Below are 25,928 nucleotides of genomic sequence, written 5' to 3' on the forward strand. Positions count from 1 at the left end.
TAGTTCACACACATTTTCAAGAGTATGCCAGTTCATATTCTTCAGCATCTCTGTGGTACTATGACATGTCAAACTTCCCTGTGACCATTTATGTTGATATTTTTGGTATACATTCAATATCTGTGCATGCTGCTGTTTGATACAGGTCTCACACACTTGAGCAATGTTTTAAGATGTGTTGCAAGAGTGATTAGTAAGCAATCTCCTTTATAGACTGAATACATTTCCTCAGCGAACTTCATGTAAACCAACGTAATCTAGCCTCACATGACCTGACATAACCTAGTTTGCATTTATTTAAAAGAGTATGGCAGTTCTCATCCCTCAGCATCTCTGTAATTCTGTGACATTTCAAACATGTGTGTGATTATTTATGCTGCCCTTCTCTGTATATATTCAGTATCCCCTGTTCTCCTGTTTTATGAAGGTCCCACACACTCGAGCAACATTCTAGGATTGGTTGCATGAGTGCTTTGTATGCAATCTCCTTTGTAGACTGTGAGCATTTCCCCAGGTAACCTAACCTAACATAACCTAACCCAACCGAACCTAACCAAAACTGATCTGCCATAATTTGACTTGACCTGTCCTGATCTGACCTGACTTGACATATCCCCACCAGGTTGACCTGACTTGACCTGATCAGATCTCACATGATGTGACCTGACCTGACTTGACCTGATCTGACCTAACCTGATATGACGTGCCCTAAACTGACCTGACCTATCCTGACCTAACCAAAACTAGCCTAAAGTAACCTTACAAAACCTGATGAAACATAATGTAACCTAACCTAACCTATCCTAACCTAACTTAACCTAAATTAGCCTAACCTAATGTGACCTAACATAACCTTACCCAACCTAGCCCAACCCAACACTACACAACAAAACCCACACTATCCGCAGTCAATGTAAACCAACTCAACAGAACCCAACGCAACCCAAACCACTCCAACCCAACCCATCCCAACCCTACTCAACATAACCCAAAGTAATCAACCTACCTCAACATAATCCAACCTAAGAAGACCTAACCAACCACACCTCAACATAACCTGACCCAATTATTTCTAACTCAAACTATCCAAACCTAAACAAAGCTAACTCAACCTAACCCAACCTAACCTAACCTAAACCAACCTAACCTAATCCAATGCAACCTGACTGGACCTGATCCAACCCAACCCAACCCAACTTGACCTGACCTAATCCAACCTAACCCTACCAGACATGACATGACATGACCCAGCTCAATCCAACCTTACTGGACATGACCCAACCCTGCTTGGCCCAGCCTGGCCTCACCCAGTCCAGCCTACACCAACCTAACCCAACCTAACCCGATATAATACACACTAACCAAACCTGACCCAAGTTAACCCAAAGTAACACAACCTAACCCAACCCAAACAAACCTCGCTCAACCTTGCCTTCTCGGCCTGACCCAATCTGAGCCGAACTGACCTGAACCGACCTGAACCTACCAGAGATAGCAAATGCATCTCACGTACTATTCTCCCCTATGAATATTGTCCCTTCTGCAGGGAAAGCATAATCTGTCATCACTCATTCTCTTGACTATGACTGACATGTCAGTGGTAGGTGTAGATGTCCTGAACAGGGGAGGCAGGGACCAAGAACTCAGGATGTTACACCCAACATGTTTGATAGGCTGTCATCCATTGAAACCCAAACTGAGCTAATGATACTCACTTCACCAGTTTGGGAAATGTGCTGTTTCCTGCATCAAGGAGAAGCATCTGTTTCATCATCACTTCATACAGTATGTACAACAAATAATGGTGCCCATTGCGGAAAGCGGAGTAAGGGATGAGAGAGAACATTGTGTGATCCTGGGAGCCTCATTCACAGTATGGAAGAGGCTGGTCCATCAGCCATTGAGGGAACAGTTTGTGGCCAACTGCAAACTCTGGCAGCCAAGCGGTTCTAGGTGCTTCAATCTGGAACCATGCGCTACAGTCATAGGTTTGCATCCTGCCTTGGGTATGGATGTGTGTGATGTCCTTAGGTTGCTTAGGTTTAAGTAGGTCTAAGTTCTAGGGGACTGATGACCTCAGATGTTAAGTCCCATGGTGCTCAGAGCCATTTGAACCATTTGCAAATTGTGATGCACATTGGAACAAACAATGCTTGTTTTTTTGGCCCTGGGGTCATACATGGATCATAGCAGTGACTGGTAGAGAAGGTTGAGAATACCAGACTCGTTGCAACAAACCACACAATCTGCAGCATTGGCCCAAGAATAGCTTATGGCCCCTGGTTCTGAGTCATGTGGAAGACTTGAATCAGAGACTTTGAAGGTTCTGTGACAAGCTAGGCTGTAACTTCCCAGACTTCTTCCAAGGGTACTTGAAAATTTGTAAACAGGTTTTCTCAGGATAGATTACATCTGTCCTCAAGAGTGTGCAATTTAAGATACTTCAGCATCTCTGTAATATCTGGTATGTCATACATGCCCGTGACCATTTATGTGGCCTTTTTTTGTATACATTAAATACCCCCCTTTATCCTATTTGGTTCAGGTTGCACAAGGTTGAGCAATATTCTAAGATGGGTTGCACGAGTGATTTGTTTGCAATATCCTTTGTAGACTGTATGTATTTGCTTTGCTAGCCTAACCTGAACTGACGTGACCTGAACTGACTTGACCTGACCTGACCTGACATAACCCAGACCCACCTGATCGGACCTGACCTGAACCTACTCGACCAAACATCATCCAACCAGACCCGACCCACCTGAACATGACCTGACCCAATGCAAGATGACCCATCCCAAACTGACATTACCCAACGCAACCCAACCCAACCCAATGTGACCCAACATCACCTGTCCCAATGTGACCCAACCCAAATCGACCTGATCCAACCTGACCTGATTTCATACCCAACCCAACGTGACCTGTCTCAATCCAACTGTACTCGACCCAATGCGACTCAATATAGCCCTACCTAACCTAAGCTAATGTAAACTTATGTAACCTAACCTAATGTAACCTAACCTACAGTGTCCTAGTTCAAAACCAACTATTCCATGGTTTTAGTATTTATTCACATGAGAAAGATATGCTTTTGAATATTTTTGGATTCTTATAAATATATATGTTTGTGAATTTTTGTGAGTTACGAGTGTTCTGCATAATTTATTTGTTTGTGAATTGGCGTTTATGGTTTACAGTGCTGTATATAAGTAAAATATTGTGTCACATTAGTTTACTCTTTTGACAGAGATATTTAGAAATAATAAATTTTTCTGTTGTCATAATAGATATCTCTATTTGGTTGTTATTTGCCTCAGTTCTGATAGGCTCCAGGTAATATTTGTGTATCAGACCAATAAATTAAAAGAAAACTGGCAAGCTTAGTTTAAAGTTATTTGTTTACTGTTGTGTGAAATATTGCAGACTCAATGTGTATGCTGTTCTCGGGAATAGGTTAAGTTGGTGCTGTTAATAAGCAACTGGAAATCATCCTGATTACTATGAAGCAACTGGATGCAACTGCAAATGGGCTTGTCAGAAAAGCTGCCTGGAGTCATCTACTAGAGATACCACATGTGTCTTAGGTCCTATTCTGCCCCGTGATTACAGTATCTTTTGCATAATTTTTCACTACTCATCTACTTGACTGTGACTGGCATGTCAGCAGTAGATCAGTATCCTAGCTCAAAGGCAACCATTACCTAGTGTTGTTATATATTCACATTAAAAATTTATGCTTTTGAATATTTTTGGACTCTTGCAAATATACAATTTTGAGAATTTTGTAAGTTATGAGTATTCTGCATAATCTATGTTGTGGTGGATTGGTGTTTGTGATTTACAGTGCTGTATATAACAGAAATATTGTGTCAAATTAGTTGACTCTTTTAAGGGGGGTATTCAATGTCTGTATTTGTCATTAATTAAAGCTATTGTTAATTTGTTAGTGGTCATAATATGGAAAGCATTTCAGAGAAACAATAAATTTTGTTTCAAGTTTTTGTGTTGTCATTATAGATATCTCAGTTTGGTTGCTAATTGCTCCAGTTTTGAAAGGCTACTGATAATATTTGTAGCGTATCAGAACAATAAATTAAAAGAAAAACAGCAAGCTTAGTTTAATATTATTTGTTTACTGTTGTGTGAACTATTGCAGTCTTAATGTTTATGCTGTTCTTGGGCACAGGACGAGTTATCTGCTGTTCATAAGCTTCTATGAAGCAATTGGAAGCAGCTGCAAATGGGTGTGTCAAAATGGCTACCTGGAGTCACCTACCGGAGGTACCAAATGTATCCCAGGTATTATTCATCCCTGTGAATACTGTCTCTTCTGCAGGAAAGACATAATTTATCACTATTCATCCATCTGACTGTAGCTGGCATGTCGTGGTAGGTCTACATGTCCTGAACACGAGAGACAGTGGCCAGGGAGAACTCATGAAGTTACAACCAACAGCTTTGAGGGATTGTCTCCTTTGATGTGTCATCTTAATAGTTTTCATTGCCCCAAAACGTGTGTGTTGTGGAAGTTCATTTTATCACATGGGGAAGAGCATGCTTTGTCAGTAAATAACACATGCACGAGGATTGTAGATCATTCCCACTTTGTATAAGGATCGATCAGCAGAAGGCAATGCAGACTGAAAAGTCAGGTGTGGGCAGGCTTTGCACACTTTGTACTTGATATGGGTACAAATGTCACTCATGTAACATGCACCACATGGTTGGGGGGTGAAACTCATTCTGCTCCAGCATATTTGTCAGCCGTACTCAGCTCTGGAGGTGGATTACCCAGCAAATATGGGCTCTAAAATGCATACATTAAGTAAGCATTTACAGAGACCCCCAAAATGTACAATCATTAAAGCAACACAAGAAGCATCCCTTAAATATTTTACAAGGGCATAATGTTCCCAAAATGTACAATAATCTAAACAATACAAAATACTATTGATTACGAAATTGAGCGATCCTTTCACAATTTCTTAAATAATGTTTAGCCATGAACCAAATAAAAGAAACCAGACGCCCACACTCCCTTACAATAGTAACAGCACATAACACTCTCACACACTTTAAAATCAACTTCATGATTACACCAGTCACTGCAAAACGGCCCCCACGTAAAGTGTCATGAAGCCTCAATTTAAATAAAGGCGCCCAGCAAAATATACCACGATGAAAATAAATCTTAGAAGCTGTTGATACTCAATGTTCTTGAATTTATGCACAGTGAGAGCCATCCAACTGGCAACACAAGATAACACGAATGTCATTTACATCAACTAATGATAAATGACCATAGTTTGCAGCCGGCCGGAGTGGCCGAGCGGTTCTAGGCGCTACAGTCTGGAACCGCGTGACCGCTACGGTCGCAGGTTCGAATCCTGCCTCGGGCATGGATGTGTGTGATCTCCTTAGGTTAGTTAGGTTTAAGTAGTTCTACGTCTGGGGGAGTGATGACCTCAGAAGTTAAGTCCCATAGTGCTCAGAGCCATTTGAACCGTAGTTTGGAGCGAGTACATCCACCTTGTGTAATTAAACGCTAGCGTCACTAAGCCAGTGAAGCTTAGTTCGTAAAGTTAGTAAAACTCCCTTACAAGCTAAACCTTGTCCGTACCTGTATACAAGGGATACAGAATAGGCTAAAGTCCTGACGTCCTATTCCGGATGGTGGATCCGGTAATGACTCCCAGCTCGCGGCAAGTTGGCACATCCAGTAACGCGTGCCCGTGCAGTCCAACTTGCTTGTGCCGTGTTCACTTTCTGGCCGCCACATAGCAGTCGAGACCACACAAGAAGGCATCAGCGCCGATCCGTCTGCGTAGCGCCCTCTCGGCACGTTTGGATACGGAAATACAGGGTTATTACAAATGATTGAAGCGATTTCACAGCTCTACAATAACTTTATTATTTGAGATATTTTCACAATGCTTTGCACACACATACAAAAACTCAAAAAGTTTTTTTAGGCATTCACAAATGTTCGATATGTGCCCCTTTAGTGATTCGGCAGACATCAAGCCGATAATCAAGTTCCTCCCACACTCGGCGCAGCATGTCCCCATAAATGAGTTCGAAAGCATCGTTGATGCGAGCTCGCAGTTCTGACACGTTTCTTGGTAGAGGAGGTTTAAACACTGAATCTTTCACATAACCCCACAGAAAGAAATCACATGGGGTTAAGTCGGGAGAGCGTGGAGGCCATGACATGAATTGCTGATCATGATCTCCACCACGACCGATCCATCGGTTTTCCAATCTCCTGTTTAAGAAATGCCGAACATCATGATGGAAGTGCAGTGGAGCACCATCCTGTTGAAAGATGAAGTCGGCGCTGTCGGTCTCCAGTTGTGGCATGAGCCAATTTTCCAGCATGTCCAGATACACGTGTCCTGTAACGTTTTTTTCGCAGAAGAAAAAGGGGCCGTAAACTTTAAACCGTGAAATTGCACAAAACACATTAACTTTTGGTGAATTGCGAATTTGCTGGAGAAATGCGTGAGGATTCTCTACCGCCCAGATTCGCACATTGTGTCTGTTCACTTCACCATTAAGAAAAAATGTTGCTTCATCACTGAAAACAAGTTTCGCACTGAACGCATCCTCTTCCATGAGCTGTTGCAACCACGCCGAAAATTCAAAGCGTTTGACTTTGTCATCGGGTGTGAGGGCTTGTAGCAATTGTAAACGGTAAGGCTTCTGCTTTAGCCTTTTCCGTAAGATTTTCCAAACCGTCGGCTGTGGTACATTTAGCTCCCTGCTTGCTTTATTCGTCGACTTCCGCGGGCTACGCGTGAAACTGGCCCGCACGCGTTCAACCGTTTCTTCGCTCACTGCAGGCCGACCCGTTGATTTCCCCTTACAGAGGCATCCAGAAGCTTTAAACTGCGCATACCATCGCCGAATGGAGTTAGCAGTTGGTGGATCTTTGTTGAACTTCGTCCTGAAGTGTCGTTGCACTGTTATGGCTGACTGATGTGAGTGCATTTCAAGCACGACATACGCTTTCTCGGCTCCTGTCGCCATTTTGTCTCACTGCGCTCTCGAGCGCTCTGGCGGCAGAAACCTGAAGTGTGGCTTCAGCCGAACAAAACTATGAGTTTTTCTACGTATCTGTAGTGTGTCGTGACCATATGTCAATGAATGGAGCTACAGTGAATTTATGAAATCGCTTCAATCATTTGTAATAGCCCTGTACTTCCTTGCCGACGCCAACTGGCCGCTACGGCGCGATTGAGCAGGCGTTCGCTTCTTCTCGTGCCCGCGTCGGAGCTGAACCGTCGTATTAAGAGCTTCGAGCACTTGTTCATCTTCGCTACTGAGAACACATCTCTTCCATTGAAAAAGTGCGCAAAATTCTTAAGGTGTGCATTTTAGAGTCCGCATTTACCGGACACTTTTTTCTTGGTTTCATCCACGGTACCTCCTTCAAAAATATGGGAACCAAGGAGCTTGCAGTAGAAGAGAATTGCTTCACAGAATCTAAGATGAACGAGTGCTCATTGCTCTTAAGGTATGCATTTTAGAGCCCTTGTTTACTAGACTTTTTTTCTTGTTTTGCTCCATACTACCACCTCTGAAAGTTGCCTACCCTACAATATCAACAAAAAGTAACGGTACATGCATTCCGCTCATTTCGCTCTCAGAGATATCAAGACGATTCTCGCTTGCAACTTCCGACTCTGTCGTTTCTGGACCAGAGTCCCTTTCCTCAGATTGATACATTTACCCCTCTCTATCATCCCTGAAAGTTTGTAACACTGTCAAGGAATCATCCTGTAAAATAATCGAACACCATATAGAGGGTGGAGAAAACTTGTGTCACGAAATTGTAACCCTGGATAGCTGATGCCAGCAGGAACCAGAATTACTAATGTTGTGTAGATCGACAACATACCATTTTAAAACTACGGAAACTTGGCGCCACGCGCTTCGATTGGCCGTAGGATTGCCCTGTAGCTCTTCGTCGGTTCACGGGCAGCGCTATGGTTGTCGGTTCACACATACAAACGTCCCTCGCCCCGTCACTGCTCCAACGTGATACCCACACGTGTGGAATAGGACTTGCTGTTTGTCTCCACCTCACGTCAGCGGCATTCACACGTAACCTTCGCTTCGGAGCACACACACGTCACCTGCGATTTAGTCATACAGTAAGCTTGGCGGCACAGTGTTCGTTTGAAGAACAATGAGATGTGGTTTTTGTTTATGGTCTAGCCGACGGTAATGCGCATGAAGCTCGACGGTTGCATAAGAAACGGTACCCAGCAAGACGCCACCCACACCCCCAAACGTTTACAGAAATTCACCGGCGATTTGGCAAAACAGGCTCGTTAGCGGGATACCATGGTGATGCTGGAAGACCTCGAACGAGATGGGATGCTGCATTTGAAGAGACTGTTCTTGAGCGCTTCGAGGAAGCACCTATGACAAGTACTCGAGCGGTTGGACACGACATGGGGGTCACTCATCGGTTAGTCTGGGAGGATTTGAGGGATGACGGCCAGCATCCATTTAGTTTCCATCCTGTCCAAGATCTAAATTTCGTGGTGGATTATGAACACAGGCTAGGGTTTTTCCGGTGGTTTCTGCGACGTGTTGCCGACTTCCCTGTCATTGTGTTGTTTACCGACGAGTACACCTTCGATCGGGATGGCCTTTACAACACTTGAAACGTTCGTTACTGGGCAAGGGGAAATCCTCAAGTCACGTACGTCCACGGACACCAGGAACGATTTTCGCTCAACATTTGGGCAGGCATTGTGGGTGACCATCTGATTGGGACGGTCCGTCTACCTCCTCGACTTATTGGGGCAAATTACCTTCACTTTTTGCAAGAAACTCTACCCGGCCTGCTGGAAGATGTTCCCCTGGACATACCGCTACGCAACTGGTTGCAGCATGATGGGGCGCCCGCACATCATAGTCGTGCTGTGCGCGGATATTTAAATGAACTCTTTGACGGCCGGGTAAAATGGCAGAGGTGCTCGTAGGACATGGCCACTGCGATCACCAGACCTCACGCCACCGGACTTTTCCTGTGGTTCTAGTTCACTCAGCCGGACACCTAGAGACGAAGAGGAATTAATGGTTTGCATTTAACATGCCGCCAATCACATCAGGACAATGCCAGGAACCTTTGAAAGAGTTCGGCAAAACACCGCTCGACGTTACCAAGCTTGCGTCGCTTCAGAGCGTCGCGAGTTGGAGCACCCGCTTTAAGTAAACAATGTCCTATCTACAAAAAAGACCCTTTTCAGGGCCGACACAATTTGTCAAAGACTAAAATGGCTCTGAACACTATGGAACTTAACGTCTGAGGTCATCGGTCCCCTAGAACTTAGAACTACTTAAACCTAACTAGCCTAAGGACATTACACAATCCATGCTCGAGGCAGGATTCGAACCTGCGACCGTAGCGGTCGCGTGGTTCTAGTCTGAAGCGCCTAGAACCGCTTGGCCACAGCGACCGGCTGTAAGAGACTCTCTGTATGCGAACTAACAGTTGTTGACGGGTTTGTTCCCGGTACGTCTTATCATGAAACTACAATGAATGTGTCGGGACCGCGGTGGATGCGCACCCTGGCCCCCACAATGGAAGGCTGGCCGCCCTACCACCGAGCGTTCGGGACGTCCTGAATACATCGTGATCCCCAGCAGGCGAAGTATTCGGGGTCATGTGGTGTCCAGAGCATCCGGCAACAGTGCAATCCGGCGGCCAATCGGAGCGCTTGGCGCCAAGTTTCTGCAGTTTAAAAATTGTGCATTGTCGACCTACACAACACTAGTAATTTTAGCTTCTACTGGCACCAGCTATCCAGGGTTCATATTTCGTGACACAATTTGTCTACACACTGCATATACACAGAAGAAATCTCTCTCTCAATCTTGACAACTAAACAATACCAGCTGCAAAGCTGGAGCAAGTTACCATGTGGCTGTTACATACAGACTGACCGAGATTTCTATCTACTTGTTTTAATGGATTCAGAGAGAAGCAATTTACTGAAGACCGAAGAAATACGAATTTGATCCAGCAGCAATAACCCACTGAAATACAGCTCAGCGCACTTGTTTTTTTTTTCCCTTCCGACCGTATTGCTTTCTCGTCACAGATGTTCCTTTCGTAAAGCGCTATCCATTAACGACGTCGTTTCCGAAACTGGACACAACACACTCACACGTGCGCGCGCGATAAGGTGTGCGCCCGAGGACATTGTTTACGCGGGCTGGGAGATACCGCTCGTTCGCCTCGGCGCTGTGTTCCCCGCTTCTCGAGTGAGCGATGGCTCTATTGGAAAAGCATCAGTGCGAGCGCTTTTCTTGGCACATTCATCCATACGCAGCAGGTCCATCAGGGCCGAATCCAGTGCCACTGAAGCTGGCACAGGGGACCGCCACTTATGGGCTGTCTCTTGCGCCCGTCGTGTTCTTGTGACTATGAAGCTGATGGCTGTCGGAAGTTAAGGATCTCCTCGTCCATTCTGAGGAACATTCAGCAGCAAGCTGGCTGACAAGGCTTGCAGCGATGAAAAGGCGAACACTGGCCCAGGGAAGAATGGCAGTGTTGCCTGGGAAGTTGCCCGGTGGGCAGGGGAGATCTATTTCCCTCCCCACCACCAGCTTTGAAAAAATTATGGTATTCGCAAACTATACTCGCACCCTGCCTTGTCCACAAAGAGATGTGTCACTTTCGAGAAAGCCAGAACAAATAGCAAGTACAACGCTTGGCGCAAAAGCAGTGAAGCCCTCAGAATGGGAAGAGGACACGAAATGAAACTTCACGGATGCAGAACGCAAGTGATGTTATTTTAGTGATTACAAAATCGAATCAAATATGCAAAGAACTTGCTAGTATGAGCTCACTTATCAGTATGACTCTACATCCCCTCTGGCCTGTATGCACACACTGATTCATTTGGGGCCGGCCGAAGTGGCCGAGCGGTTCTAGGCGCTACAGTCTGGAACCGCCCGACCGCTACGGTCGCAGGTTAGAATCCTGCCTCGGGCATGGATGTGTGTGCTGTCCTTAGGTTCGTTAGGTTTAAGTAGTTCTAAGTTCTAGGGGACTGATGACCTCAGAAGTTAAGTCCCATAGTGCTCACAGCCATTTGAACCATTTGATTCATTTGGGAAATCTGTTGTGTCCTACCCTAACGCTAGCTGCCCCACGATTGTTGTAAATGGTCTTTGATATCCTGGACACTGCCACTGGTATGGAAAGAATGTGCGTGTGCCCTGTCTGGCTGGGAGTCCCTTTCTGGGGACTTTGGCTGCCTGGTGCAAGTCTTGTTAAATGACGCTACTTCAATGATTGTGCGCTGAGGATGATGAAATGATGTTGAGGTCAACACACACATAGTGTCAAGCGGGGAAAATCTCCAGTTCGGCCAGGAATCGAACCTGGGACTCTATGATCGAGAGTCATCGAAGCGAATCACGAGACCACACGTTGCTGGCAGTGGTATCGGATGGACGTACGAGCTGATACCACATATCTTCTACAGAAAACAGATCTGGGGATCTTGCTGGTCATGTGAAAACGTGAACTTCACGCCGACTCTTCATAGAGATTAGTATCATACGTGGACAAGCATTGTCCCATTGAAGAATTTCACCAAGATACTGTCACATGAGAGGAAACACGTGAAATTACGGGATGTCTGTGATATACTGTTGTGCCAACAGTGTTCCCTCAGTCAGTACCAGCTGTGACCTGACGCCAAACCTGATAACTCCTCACGCCATAAAACCATGAATAACAACGCTGTGCTTCTCCAAAACAATGGAATAATTGGACCTCCCCCACCATACTCGCCGATGGTGGTCATCCAGGTGTAGTGCAGAACTGCGATACATCCTTGAGCACAATGCGAAGTCATTCATCAGCAGTTCATGTTTCATGGGCACAGTACCACTCCTAACGTAGCCATTTGTGTTGTGGAGATAAAAGTAGTCTACGCACAGGATGGCAATTCCCTAGTCTGGCTGCTCCTAGTCTCCAGCCAGTGGTATGGAATGACAGGGAATGTTGTGTAGAGGCCATCACTTGGGCTCGTATGGTAGGCGGATGTTTTGCTTTGCTTGGAGCACAGTACGGCCATCCTCCCTTGAGCTGGTCAGACGTGGTCGAGCGGAATCTCGACAACGAGTATGCCTGCCATCCGGTTCCCATGCAGTCCAAAATCGAGCCACTGTCACAAATGCCCCAGAAATCTGGTTATGGCACGTTTCGATAAGAAGACCTACAACAAGGCCCCTTTCGAACACTGTCGGGTGCTAATAACGCTGTCTTACTCGAGTATGCGGCATATCTGTGTGCTTCATTGTGATTATTCAACATCTGTCCGCCCCGACACCTGAGTCGTCAGCGTGACGGATCGCCGTCCTACGGGCCCGGGTTCGATTCCCGGCTGGGTCGGTGATTTTCTCCGCTGAGGGACTGGGTGTTGTGTTGTCTTCATCATCCTTTCATCCCCATCCGGCGCGCAGGTCGCCCAATGTGGCGTCGAATATAATAAGATCTGCACCAAGGCGGCAGGACCTGACCCGTAAGGGGTCTCCCGGCAAAAGACGCCAAACGCTGATTTCCATTTTCCATTCAATATCTGACGCTTTTTGCACCCGTTATATATTCCACCAGACCTGGTACTAACACTTAACATGAACAGCACTAATGCCCTCTGGTGACCTTTCTAAGTGTCGCAGAGAACTGCAACTCTAATCATTTACATACCCACCGATGATGTGTAAGTGCACAAAGTTTCACTGGTATACGACAATGTCTTGTAGGTGCTTTATTGTTTTTTCTAGGTAGTGCATATCGTGACACATATGTCATGCAATTTGAAAACTGCGATGGCTCGTCATAAGGATTTATTTATAACTTCGAAAAAAATCAAGCTGCGGCCACAAAACTGAGCAACTGTGTTATTTCTCTTCTACGCTTCTGACCATTAAAATTGCTACACCACGAAGATGACGTGCTACAGACGCGAAATTTAACCAACAGGAAGAAGATACTGTGATATGCAAATGATTAGCTTTTCAGAGCATTCACTCAAGGTTGGCGCCGGTGGCGACACCTACAACGTGCAGACATGAGGAAAGTTTCCAACCGGTTTCTCATACACAAACAGCAGTTGACCAGCGTTGCCTGATGAAACGTTGTTGTGATACCTCGTGTAAGGAGGAGAAATGCGTACCATCACGTTTCCGACTATGTTAAAGGTCGGATTGTAGCCTATCGCGATTGTGGTTTATCATATCGCGACATTGCTGCTCGCGTTGGTCGAGATCCAATGACTGTTAGCAGGATATGGAATCGGTGGGTTCAGGAAAGTAATACGGAACGCCGTGCTGGATCCCAACGGCCTCGTATCACTAGCAGTCGAGATGACAGGCATCTTATCCGCATGGCTGTAACGGATCGTGCAGCCACGTCTCGATCAATGAGTCAACAGATGGGGACGTTTGCAAGACAACAACCATCTGCACGAACAGTTCGACGACGTTTGCAGCAGCATGGACTATCAGCTCGGAGACCATGGCAGCGGTTACCCTCGACGCTGCATCACAGACAGGAGCGCCTGCGATGGTGCACTCAACGACGAACCTGGGTGCACGAATGGCGAAACGTCATTTTTTCGGATGAATCCAGGTTCTGTTTACAGCATCATGATGGTCGCATCCGAGTTTGGCGACATCACGGTGAACGCACATTGGAAGCGTGTATTCGTCATCGCCATACTGGTGTATCACCCGTCGTGATGGTATGGGGTGCCACTGGCTACATGTCTCGGTCACGTCTTATTCGCATTGACGACACTCTGAACAGTGGACGTTACATTTCAGATGTGTTACGACCCGTGGCTCCACCCTTCATTCGATCCCTGCGAAACCCTACATTTCAGCAGGATAATGCACGACCGCATGTTGCAGGTCCTGTACGGGGCTTTCTGGATACAGAAAATGTTCGACTGCTGCCTGGCCAGCACATTCTCCAGATCTCTCACCAATTGAAAACGTATGGTCAATGGTGGCCGAGCAACTGGCTCGTCACAATACGCCAGTCACTACCCTTAATCAACTGTGGTATCGTGTTGAAGCTGCATGGGCAGCTGTACTTGTACACACCATCCAAGCTCTGTTTGACTCAATGCCCAGGCGTATCAAGGCCGTTATTACGGCCAGAGGTGGTTGTTCTGGGTACTGATTTCTGAGGATCTATGCACCGAAATTGCGTGAAAATGTAATCACATGTCAGTTCTAGTATAATATATTTGTCCAATGAATACCAGTTTATCATCTGCATTTCTTCTTGGTGCAGCAAATTTAATGGCCAGTAGTGTATATAACCTTTCACTACGACATACTTTTGTTTACGATAGGTGTGCTGATAGGTTAATTATTTGAACATCCAAGGATGTAGTACACTTAATAATAATTACATGTTTGTTGCTTGTTGCATTCATGATGTTGCAGTTTTAGTGGTCAGCAGTGTTGTGCATGAAGACTCCTTCGCTGTAGTACAGTAACTACAAATGGTAATTGTTAACATACACTGCAACAGCAGCAATGGCCAGGGACGAAGCTCAAAGGAAATGTTCTGTGTGTACCTATTGCAAAAATTAAAGTCCCCCTCCACGTTCATCTGTCTGTACGTGAAGGTTAATCTCAAGAAATACTGTACGGATTTTGATATGGTTTTCACTGATAGATAGGCTGATTCATGAGGAACGTTTGTCTGTATTGCAGTTCGCTCGCAGGAGCGGAAGTGTGTAGACGTGCTGCGAGATCACTCTTCCTTGTGACCCCCGAGTTTTCCTTACAGCATGTGATGACTGGTTATACGTTTGGTGCAGTTATCTGTAGCAAACCGTAGCATTTGACTTTCCTGTTGGTGATGACAAGTCCCGCCATACGTGGCAGGTTATATGGCGAAGGTGGCGAAGTAGTGGAGATTTCGACGTCACTGTTAGTCAACATCGACAACATCCGGAGGCCCAGCGGCTTGATTAGGATGCATTTCTCTTCTCAGATCCTCCAGAAACTACGCTGGACACCACGATGAATGCTATTAGTCACTCGTTAGCAGTCGGTAAGGGTGAATATGGAATACACCCTGAAGAGAAGATGGGGTTATCAGAACAGGATCGCTCCAGCTTGTCCAGCACGAGAAAAAAACGTCAAAGTGAGGTTAGTCTGGAATTAAGAACTCAAAAATCTTAAGAGCGAAGCGAAAAAAAGCCTCATATGCTATTAATCTATAACTACATCTACACGAATGCTGTGCAAGCCACACTTAAGTGCCTGCTAGAGAGATCATCGAACGACTTTCACTCTACGAGGTGTGGCGAGAAAAAAACCGGACTAGTACTGGTGAAACAATAAAACGAATGCAATAAGGCTGAAAGTCGCGTGGCCTGTCACGTGACTCTCGCTCCGCCTACTGCTCGAGTTTCATCTGCCTCCTGCACTCAGTCTGCCCGTGGCGTCTGTTTTAAGTAGTTGACGTTTTGTCTGTGCGTCGGAAAATGTTGAGTGTACAGAAAGAACAGCGTGTTAACATCAAATTTTGTTTCAAACTAGGAAAATCTGCAAGTGAAACGTTTGTAATGTTACAACAAGTGTACGGCGATGATTGTTTATCGCGAACACAAGTGTTTGAGTGGTTTAAACGATTTAAAGATGGCCGCGAAGACACCAGTGATGACACTCGCACTGGCAGACCATTGTCAGCAAAAACTGATGCAAACATTGAAAACTTCCATAAAAGTACAGATCGTCGTCCGAACGTAGTTTGTATGGAAATTTTGGATGAAAGCATAGGCCATCTGCGCCCTGTGGCTGTAAGCAAACTTCTGCGTCTTTCCTTGACAGAGCTCAAGAATGCTATAATTAATATATCTTCTGTGGCAGAACCAAAATGATGGTAAAATTTAAAACTTCTAACAAGGCTAAATAGCAAAGTAATTAAAATAAAAAAAACATAGAAATTTAATTCCTTCATTCGTTGTTGACAGATCGGGAGTAATAAGAAAAGTTCATAAAGAACTAGATGGAGCGCAGATTTTGGAAGTTATGCAATCTGGTGCCCCTGTAATAGCCGTTAGAAGGTTTACTAAGCGGTACATACGGTATGGAAAAGAACAAATTGTCAAAATGCAGATCTGCGTGATAATCTTCGACTATCAAACTTCACCGAAAGCTGAGTCTACTTGTAGAACTGGATGTTCTACAGGTCTTTATGTGGCAAACGTCAGCGAAGTCTTTAATTGCCTTCAATAGAACGAATCAGTAAACAATGTCGGTCCCACGTGAGATGCATCAAATGTAGAGGACCACATTCTATTGAATCCTGTATCTCTCCTATTAATATTTGTGCTCACTATGGGGGACAACACCCCCAGATCGGCTCTGCCCCCCCCTCCCCCCCCCCCGTCCTTTTCATAACCGACGACGAGCTCAAGAACTAGCTTCTTTCAATAATACTGACGTCAGGGTTGGGCTGAACATTGCTCGAATGCCAACGTGCGTGTCCATTACTGGGGAAAAACAAAATTTCTAGCCAGCGGCGATCACTATTGCTCCAATAAATTTCAGAGCTCCTTTCAAAACGCACAACTTTTCTCGCCGCTGGCCGCCACAAGCATTCAGGATCAACATTGCGGAAGTGGGGGTGGAAGTCAATGTGTGGATGTGTCTCAGCACACAAACTCCGCTCAGCGACCTTAGCGGCGGCAGACGGAAATAAGCAAACACGTAACGTACGTAAGTGGTCTCTGTACCGAAGCCTATGTGCACGAAATTTTGATAGCCTGTGATTTTATATCTGTAAATATGCTTTTATGCAGTCTCGTCATTCAGTTACCATATAACCATGTGTTTCAGATGGCTAAATGAAGTACGCAATCTGAAAAAAAAAAACCGGTTTATCTACATAATTTTTACGACTACATCCCACAAGTTGTCTGGCGTAGATGCTTAACGCTATTCGTGCGAAGCTGAGCGCGCCGCTAGTATTTACTACAGTGAATGAATCCCGAAGAGGGGAAACTGAAAGCATCTGAAATGTGGTGCCTCCTAAGAGTATTAAAAATTAAGATAACAGATAAGGTACAACATAAAAAAGCACTCTGTCATCAGGCCACGAGTGGCCTACCGGGACCATCCGACCGCCCTCTCATCATCAGTGGAGGATGCGGATAGGAGGGGCGTGGGGTCAGCACACCGCTCTCCCGGTCGTTATGACGGCATTCTTGACCGAAGCCGCTACTACTCGGTCGAGTAGCTCCTCAATTGGCATCACGAGGCTGAGTGCACCCCGAAAAATGGCAACAGCGCATGGCGACGTGAATGGTGATCTCACGGGAACCAATGTATCCACTGCGGCAAGGCCGTTGCCGGGTACAACATAAAGAAGCACTTAAAAGAACAGACGAGGGAAGACTGTACGGAAATCACAAACAACTCTATGCTCCGAGCATTTGCAGATTTGGTAATGCATCTTGCAAAAAGAACACCACCCATTGCTGTATGATCATCTTTAATAGGACACGACCTGTTTCGTGGCCTATAGCCACATCCTCAGGTATACATGTAAACGAAAAAAAAAAATTGAATGGATATCCACAAGATCCAGCGGACCCATCTCATAATATGCTGGGGTAGTTTTGCGCGGAGGCCTCAGTCAAAAATACGGCCCCACGGGTGTGTACTATATCCGCTGCGATGATTGTTCTGTACGATAATGGGGCGGACTAGCCGTGGCTTCGATGTTAGGTTTAGAGAACATATAAATCTTACCAACTCTAGGTCGTCATTGAGTATTTATTTACGTGAACAACCGACTTGCCCAATAACTTAAAAATTTTGCACAGGGAGGTAAAGGGACAGACCCTCAATGTTGTAAAAGAGATGGTAATTATGTACAGCATGAGACTGTATCCCCAGCACACACTTAATAGCCACACTGAGCTAAGAAATCCCAGTATTTTATCGAATTTTGATTATCTTGCAAAGGCTTGATTTCATCATTCCTGTGATCCATGTATCCTTCTGTACTGTTCCATGTACACTGAAGTCCAAAGAAACTGGTATAGGCATGCGTATTCAGATACAGAGATATGTAAATAGGCAGAATACGGCGCTGCAGTCGGCAACGCCTACATAAGATTACTGTTGCTACAATGGCAGGTTATCAAGACTTAAGTGAGTTCAAACGTTGTGTTATAGACTTCGCACGAGCGATGGGACGCACCATCTCCGAAGTACTGAAGAAGTGGGGATTTTCCAGTACGACCATTTCACAAGTGTACCGTGAGTATCAGGAAGTCGATAAAACTTCAAATCTCCGACATCGCTGCTGCCGGAAAAAGATCCTTTAAGAACGGGACCAACGACGATTGAAGAGAGTTGTTCAGCGTGACGGAAGTGCAACTCTTCCGCAAATTGCTACAGATGTCCATGCTGGGCCATCAGTGTCAGCGTGCGAACCATTCAACGAAACATCATCGATATTGGCTTTCGGAGCCGAAGGCCCACTCGTGTACCCTTGATGACTGCACGACACAGGGCTTTACGCCTCACCTGGGCCTGTCACACCGGCACTGGACTGTTGATGATTGGAACCATGTTGCCTGGTCGGACGAGTCTCGTTTCAAATTGTATCGAGCGGATGGACGTGTACGGGTGTGGAGACAACCTCATGAATACACGGATCCTGCATGTCAGCTGGTGACTGTTCAAGCTGGTAGCGTCTCTGTAATGGTGTTGGGCGTGTGCAGTTGGAGTGATATGGGACTCCTGATATGTCTAGATACGACTCTGACAGGTGACACGTACGTAAGCATCCTGTCTGATCACTTGCACCCAGTCATGTCCATTGTGCATTCCGGCGGACTTGGGCAATTCCACCAGAACAATGCGACACCACACACGTCCAGATTTGCTACAGAGTGGCTCCAGGAACACTCTTGAACATATTTGGGATGCCTTGCAACGTACTGTTCAGAAGAGATCTCCACACCCTCGTAGTCTCAAGGATTTATGGACAGCCCTGCAGGATTGGTTCAAATGGTTCAAATGGCTCTGAGCACTATGGGACTCAACATCTTAGGTCATAAGTCCCCTAGAACTTAGAACTACTTAAACCTAACTAACCTAAGGACATCACACACACCCATGCCCGAGGCAGGATTCGAACCTGCGACCGTAGCAGTCCCGCGGTTCCGGACTGCAGCGCCAGAACCGCTAGACCACCGCGGCCGGCCCTGCAGGATTCATGGTGTTATTTCCCTCCTGTTCTACTTCAGACATTAGTCGAGTGCATGCCACGCCGTGCTGCGGCGCTTCTGCGTTTCTGCGCACCTGCCTGGTAAGCAGAAGATCCCGTGCTCGAATCCCAGTTCGGTCCACATTTTCACTCGTCACCGCTAGTTCTCCGTAATGTGCCACTGCAGCTGACAGCAGTGACTTCCGTCAATTTACGTATAATGTTTCAGAGCTGCGGATTCTGCTTGGTGTCTATTCTTTGGGACATGTCCGAAAGAACAGACACCACGTATTCATATAATAGGTATAAAAATTACATGTTGTAGTAGTAACAATCATAAGCAGACTGCTTATTATCGTTAAAACTAAAATATGTAGGTTTTGTATCTATGTGCCACATGATGTTCCAAAATATCTTATGGCAGCAATGTGCAAAATGCTTAATATTTGTGAGCCGTGGCGCCATTGAGTTAGTTGACTGTTCTGTCTGGCGCCACTGGCTCAGGTGTAGTATCGACTACCCTTCTTGAGGCTCCATTACTAATATCTATGAGGTATCTGTGGGTTGTGTCCTTAGGAGGTCTTTTCTTGCCGATATATATTCAGGGTTCGCTGGTCCAAGGGGCGAGGAGGCACCAAGTTTGGGGATTGGCGATAGCGTCGCGACAAGAGGTGGTCACGAGGTTCAAGCGGCCGAAGCCACGAGCTGCGCAAGGAGGGCCTTCGCAGAGTAGGGATACCGCAGTACTTCACCGGGGTCAGCGTTGACTGCAAGCAGCAGGCCGACATCCCGTCGGTTGGTTGGCAACATTCTTGTCGTCGGACAACCGCTCGTGGCCTGGCTGCCCTCTTCTGCCTGGATTTCATCGGCACCACACAGCGACCGCTGCGACGCACCGTGGATTCAAGGAACTGCTTGCTGATAAAGGGGAGTAATATTTTGAAATCCTAGCGATCATTTGTTTCATTGTCTACGTGCCCCCATATTATTTTCTGTTTTGTACCCGACCCTCAGAGTTTTACTCTGTCGGCTCTTTGGTCGTAAATATAGGCCGTAGTATTGTACTAAGACACCAGTTGTCGTTTGAAAATTTGTCCCGCTATTATATTGCTTTTCCTTTCTGGTTTGTACCCGATCTAATTAATCAGCTGTTGGTCGTAAATACAGCCGGAACAATTGTACTAAGGCACAGGTTGCCGTTAAACAAAGGAGGGACCTTCTGGTTGGATTTATATGTTAACCTGTTCAATTGTTTGATTGTAATTGCATTTCTCAGTCATTAGTTATAATCTGAACAACCTGTTGTACTAAGCTGTTCGTTTCTGTGTTTGAAAGACCGAGCCACTACTAGTGTTTTTTAGCTGGATCTTGTGGTGAGTTCTCTTGTAATAAGTGTTCACAAGTAATGTTTTAAGACGTTCTTTCAGAGTGACCTTAATAACTGACCATAAGTTTAACTTTGAAAATATTAACAGCCAACTGTCACCAGGGATTTTAGTCAAAATAAAATTGTCAGAAGGGGTGGGTTGGGACCCAGTCGCACCTTGGTTGCCGATTAAAATTAAGAGATTAGTTGCTTTCAAGTAAGCCTTATCATTGTCATATTGTTTGCTAATATGTTTAAACTTTATGGTCAGGTTCGCATCTTAACCCCAGCTTTCAAATTAAAACTTTAGTCGTCTGTTTTGAGTAAAGTGTTTCAAAGTAAACATCAAATGCGAGGCAGTGGTGTTCACCCGTAGACCGAAAGAACTGCACAGACACCAACACTGCAGACAAATAACACTCCACACAATCCCAATGTTTCCGTGGGGAAGTAAGGTACCTAATGGGGGGGAGTGCACTTACAATACGTCATTAACCGAGCACATGGGAATCTCAGACAACTTTACTCAATACTCAACAGGTAAAGTACACTGGATAGAGGGGTGTCGAGGACCATATATATGACACTGACTAGATCCTTGATGACGTATGCAGCTGCAGTCTGGGGATACGCAGCTCCAACAAGCCTGCGCCACCTGAAGGTCATACATGACAAGGTGCTACGTATTAAAAGCAACTCTGTGATACACATGCACCCTGGACCTTCACAGTGAATACCGCCTCGAGACTGGGATATATTCAAAAAACTCACCACACATCTACATAGGGATTCGAGACACTCGAACAACTCCTTCATCCGGATTCTGGGAAACTACGACCACAACTATAGATGGAAGCATAGTCGCTAAAGACACGCCTTAGTAGGAACACAAAACCACCTACGGCAAGATAAGCCACAGAAACAAAGCAAATAACGGCGAATCCCTGCACCACAGCAAAGCTGACTGCCACAGCCGCTCAACCGGGCACAGCAGGGAGGCCAAATTTTGCACACAAAACACAAACAGAACCCACACAACATCCTACAATGTGCTATCGATTCTGTGACCAATCGACCACTAATATGACGACTATGTATTTTACAGGTACGCAGACTCTGCAGTTCGTCCAGGAGACATCTTTGATGTCCAGTCCAGCAGTACCTCATGTCGATTCTGCTCTTATGATGAACCTAAGCTATGACACTGGTACCGAGCACTGCACGATACCCAGTCACCAACTGACCTTATCCTAGATGATCTGTCGCGGTTAGCAAGCAAATCCGCTACTGCTCTTACTACCCATCCAGAATGTCGCATTGGTTTTCTTCCCTTGGCGCTTGCCTCGGCGCTTTTTTGCCTTTATCCTCAAACCCGCTACTCTTCATCGCTTTTCGTCCACTTCTATCACTTCGATGGGCCCGTGTCAGTGGGTAATCCTATCCAGACGCAGGGACAACACCACGGGTCCACATCCCATGAACTCCTCGATTTGCAGCTAACAATATGGATGTGACAATAGATCTGTTGACATGGTCACGACGTTGGTGTGGATTAAAAAATGGTTCAAATGGCTCTGAGCACTATGGCACTCAACTTCTGAGGTCATCAGTCCCCTAGAACTTAGAACTACTTAAACCTAACTAACCTAAGGACATCACACACATCCATGCCCGAAGCAGGATTCGAACCTGCGACCGCTGGTGTGGGCTTGGACGGCTCTACACCTTTTTTCTTTTTTTTAAATTCTTGGTTGTACGTTCTTCCACGCTTTTATGGAGGATGATGTATGCACCATTCAGCCCCCTTTCCTAATACTATCTGCGTTTGGCGGGAATTGCCGTTTTACCAACGGAAGTTGGGCCTCCCTTCTTCCCTACATCGATGCCTTTAATGATATAAAGTATTGTACTAGGGGCGATTAATAAGTAACGCAACACATTTATTTTTCTCGCCGAGTTTCGGCTCAAAAAATGCGGAATTTGTTGTGGGACAGCGTGGAATATTCCTGCTCCAGCCCCTATCGTTTCATGAAGTTCCGACAGGAGGCAGCGCTATACGTAGCCTTCAAAATGGCTTCTCTAACGCAGATGCGTTCCAAGCAGAGAGCTACCATTTAGTTTATTTCGGCGGAATACCAGAGCAATCAGATATTCATAGGCTCTTGCAGAACATCTACGGAGACCTGGCTGTGAACAAAAGCACAGTGAGTCGTTGAGCAAAGTGTCTGCCACAGTCGCAGAGTGGTATAGTAAACCTGTCCGACATCCTGCGTGCTGGCCGGCCGCTCAAAGCAACTCTCAAGTGTATCCTGTTACCCGCAGGAAACTGAAGAAACGACTTCAGCGTGTTCATCACCACAAAATGCATACAAACTTCTTCTTCTTCATGACAACACAAGGTATCACCCAAGTCTGCGAAAACTCCTTTGGACTGTTCTTTCTCATCCACCCTACAGTCTGGCTCCCGCATCTTCCGATTTCCATCGGTTTGGCCCAGTGAGGACGTACTCAATGGGAAGCAGTAAGTGGGTGATGGGCTGGTTATTGATACAGCAAGTCTTTGGCTGCAACGTTGACCAGGATAATGGTACCATGCAAGCATACAGACCCTCCCAGTAAGATGGCGTACGACCGTTCCATTTAAGAGACAGATTATGTTGAAAAATACGGTTTTATAGCCCAAAGAGTTGAGGAATCATATGAAGTATTGGGATCATGAATCAAACCAACCTGCTTTCGAAAATAAAATGTGTTGCATTACTTACTGAACGCCCATCGTACTTTTAGTGGTTGTCGTTATTACACTACTGGCCATTAAAAATGCTACACCACGAAGATGACGTGCTACAGACACGAAATTTAACCGACAGGAAGAAGATGCTGTGATATGCAAATGCTTAGCTTTTCGGAGCATTCACACAAGGTTGGCGCCGGTGGCGACACCTACAACGTGCTGACATTAGGAAAGTTTCCAACCGATTTCTCATACACAAACAGCAGTTGACCGGCGTTGCCTGATGAAACGTTGTTGTGATGCCTCGTGTAAGGACGAGAAATGCGTACCATCACGTTTCCGACTTTGATAAAGGTCGGATTGTAGTCTATCGCGATTGCGGTTTATCGTATCACGACATTGCTGCTCGCTTTGGTTGAGATCCAATGACTGTTAGCAGAATATGGAATCGGTGGGTTCACGATGGTAATACGGAACGCCGGCCGCGGTGGTCTAGCGGTTCTGGGCGCTCAGTCCGGAGCCGCGCGACTGCTACGGTCGCAGGTTCTAATCCTGCCTCGGGCATGGATGTGTGTGATGTCCTTACGTTAGTTAGGTTTTGGTAGTTCTAAGTTCTAGGAGACTGATGACCATAGATGTTAAGTCCCATAGTGCTCAGAGCCATTTGCACCATTTGAATACGGAACGCCGTGCAAGATCCCAACGGCCTCGTATCACTAGCAGTCGAGATGACAGGCACCTTATCCGGATGGCTGTAACGGACGTTTGCAGCAGTATGGACTATCAGCCCGGAGAGCACGGCTGCGGTTACCCTTGACGCTGCATCACAGACAGGAGCGCCTGCGATGGAATACTGAACGACGAACCTGGGAACACGAATGGGAAAACGTCATTTTTTCGGATAAATCCAGGTTCTGTTTACAGCATCATGATGGTCACATCCGTGTTTTGCGACATCGCGGTGAACCCACATTGGAAGCGTGTATTCGTCATCAAAAAATGGTTCAAATGGCTCTGAGCACTATGGGACTTAACTTCTGAGGTCATCAGCCCCTAGAACTTAGAACTACTTAAACCTAACTAACCTAATGACGTCACACATAGCCATGCCCGAGGCTGGATTGGAACCTGCGACCGTAGCGGTCGCGCGGTTCCAGACTGTAGCGCCTAGAACCGCTCGGCCACCCCGGCCGGCTATTGGTCATCACCATACTGGCGTATCACCCGGCGTTATGGTATGGGGTGCCATTAGTTACACGTCTCGGTCACCTCTTGTTCGCATTGACAGCACTTTGAACAGTGAACGTTACATTTCAGATGTGTTACGACCCGTGGCTCTACCTTTCGTTTGATCCCTGCGAATCCTACATTTCAACTAGGATAATGCACGACCGCGTGTTGCAAGTCCTGTACGGGCCTTTCTGGATACAGAAAGTATTCGACTGCTGCCCTGGCCAGCACATTATCCAGATCTCTCACCAGTAGAAAACGTCTGGTCAATGGTGGCCGAGCTACTGGCTCGTCACAATACGCCAGTCACTACCCTTAATCAACTGTGGTATCGTGTTGAAGCTGCATGGGCAGCTGTACCTGTACACGCTATCCAATCTCTGTTTGACTCAATGCCCAGGCGTATCAAGGCCGTTATTACGGCCAGAGGTGGTTGTTCGGGGTACTGATTTCTGAGGATCTATGCACCAAAATTGCGTGAATATGTAATCACATGTCAGTTCTAGTATAATATATTTGTCCAATGAATATCCGTTTATCATTAGGAATTTCAATGGCCAGTAGTGTACGTTTTAGTGATTGCAATGTTATGAGATGGGTCCGCTGGACCATGTGGATATTCAGATTTCTTCTGTTTAGCTGTACACTTGTGGCTGTGGCTATAGGTAACGAAACCGGTCGTATCCGGTTGAAGATTATCATACTGCTGTACGCTGTGTTCTTTTTGAAGATGCCGGGAACTCCCTTACCAGAAGCAGGGGCAGGTTAGCAGAACATCGGCTTTGGCATTCAGGGAAAGTAAAGTTGACGATGGAGGGAACAGTAGATGGGAGAAGAAAAAAACAATAGGGATGGACACAGGTAGAATATGCAAAACAAATTACAGGGGATTTTGGAGGTACAGGGTACATAGATGTGAAGAAATTAGCCCAAGATTAGAAACCATACAGGAGGGCATCAAACAAGTAAAAACACCGATGGCTATAAGATATGATTGTATGAGCGATAGATGTCGGAAGATAGCCAAGTGTGACCGATAGCCAAATGTGGCGTTTTACTAGCTTGCGCGCAATTGGTGATCATTCGGTGATGCACTGTAGGAGAAACTATAATCTCCGTGGCAGCATGTGATGAAAATTCACGAGTGTCTCTCAGAAAACAAAGAACGTTTTGTTTAGATAAGTGACCGCGTCTCCCCACCATCACCGCCGACCGACCACAGACTGACCTTGGTAACTCATCCGCTACAGCGGCAGCTACGATCCATACCGTTGCTTATTGTTTAGCTTGCGACTTCAAAACGAGTGACAAAATTG

The sequence above is a fragment of the Schistocerca nitens genome, chromosome 4 (assembly GCF_023898315.1).
Source record: "Schistocerca nitens isolate TAMUIC-IGC-003100 chromosome 4, iqSchNite1.1, whole genome shotgun sequence".
NCBI classification, from domain to species: domain Eukaryota; kingdom Metazoa; phylum Arthropoda; class Insecta; order Orthoptera; family Acrididae; genus Schistocerca; species Schistocerca nitens.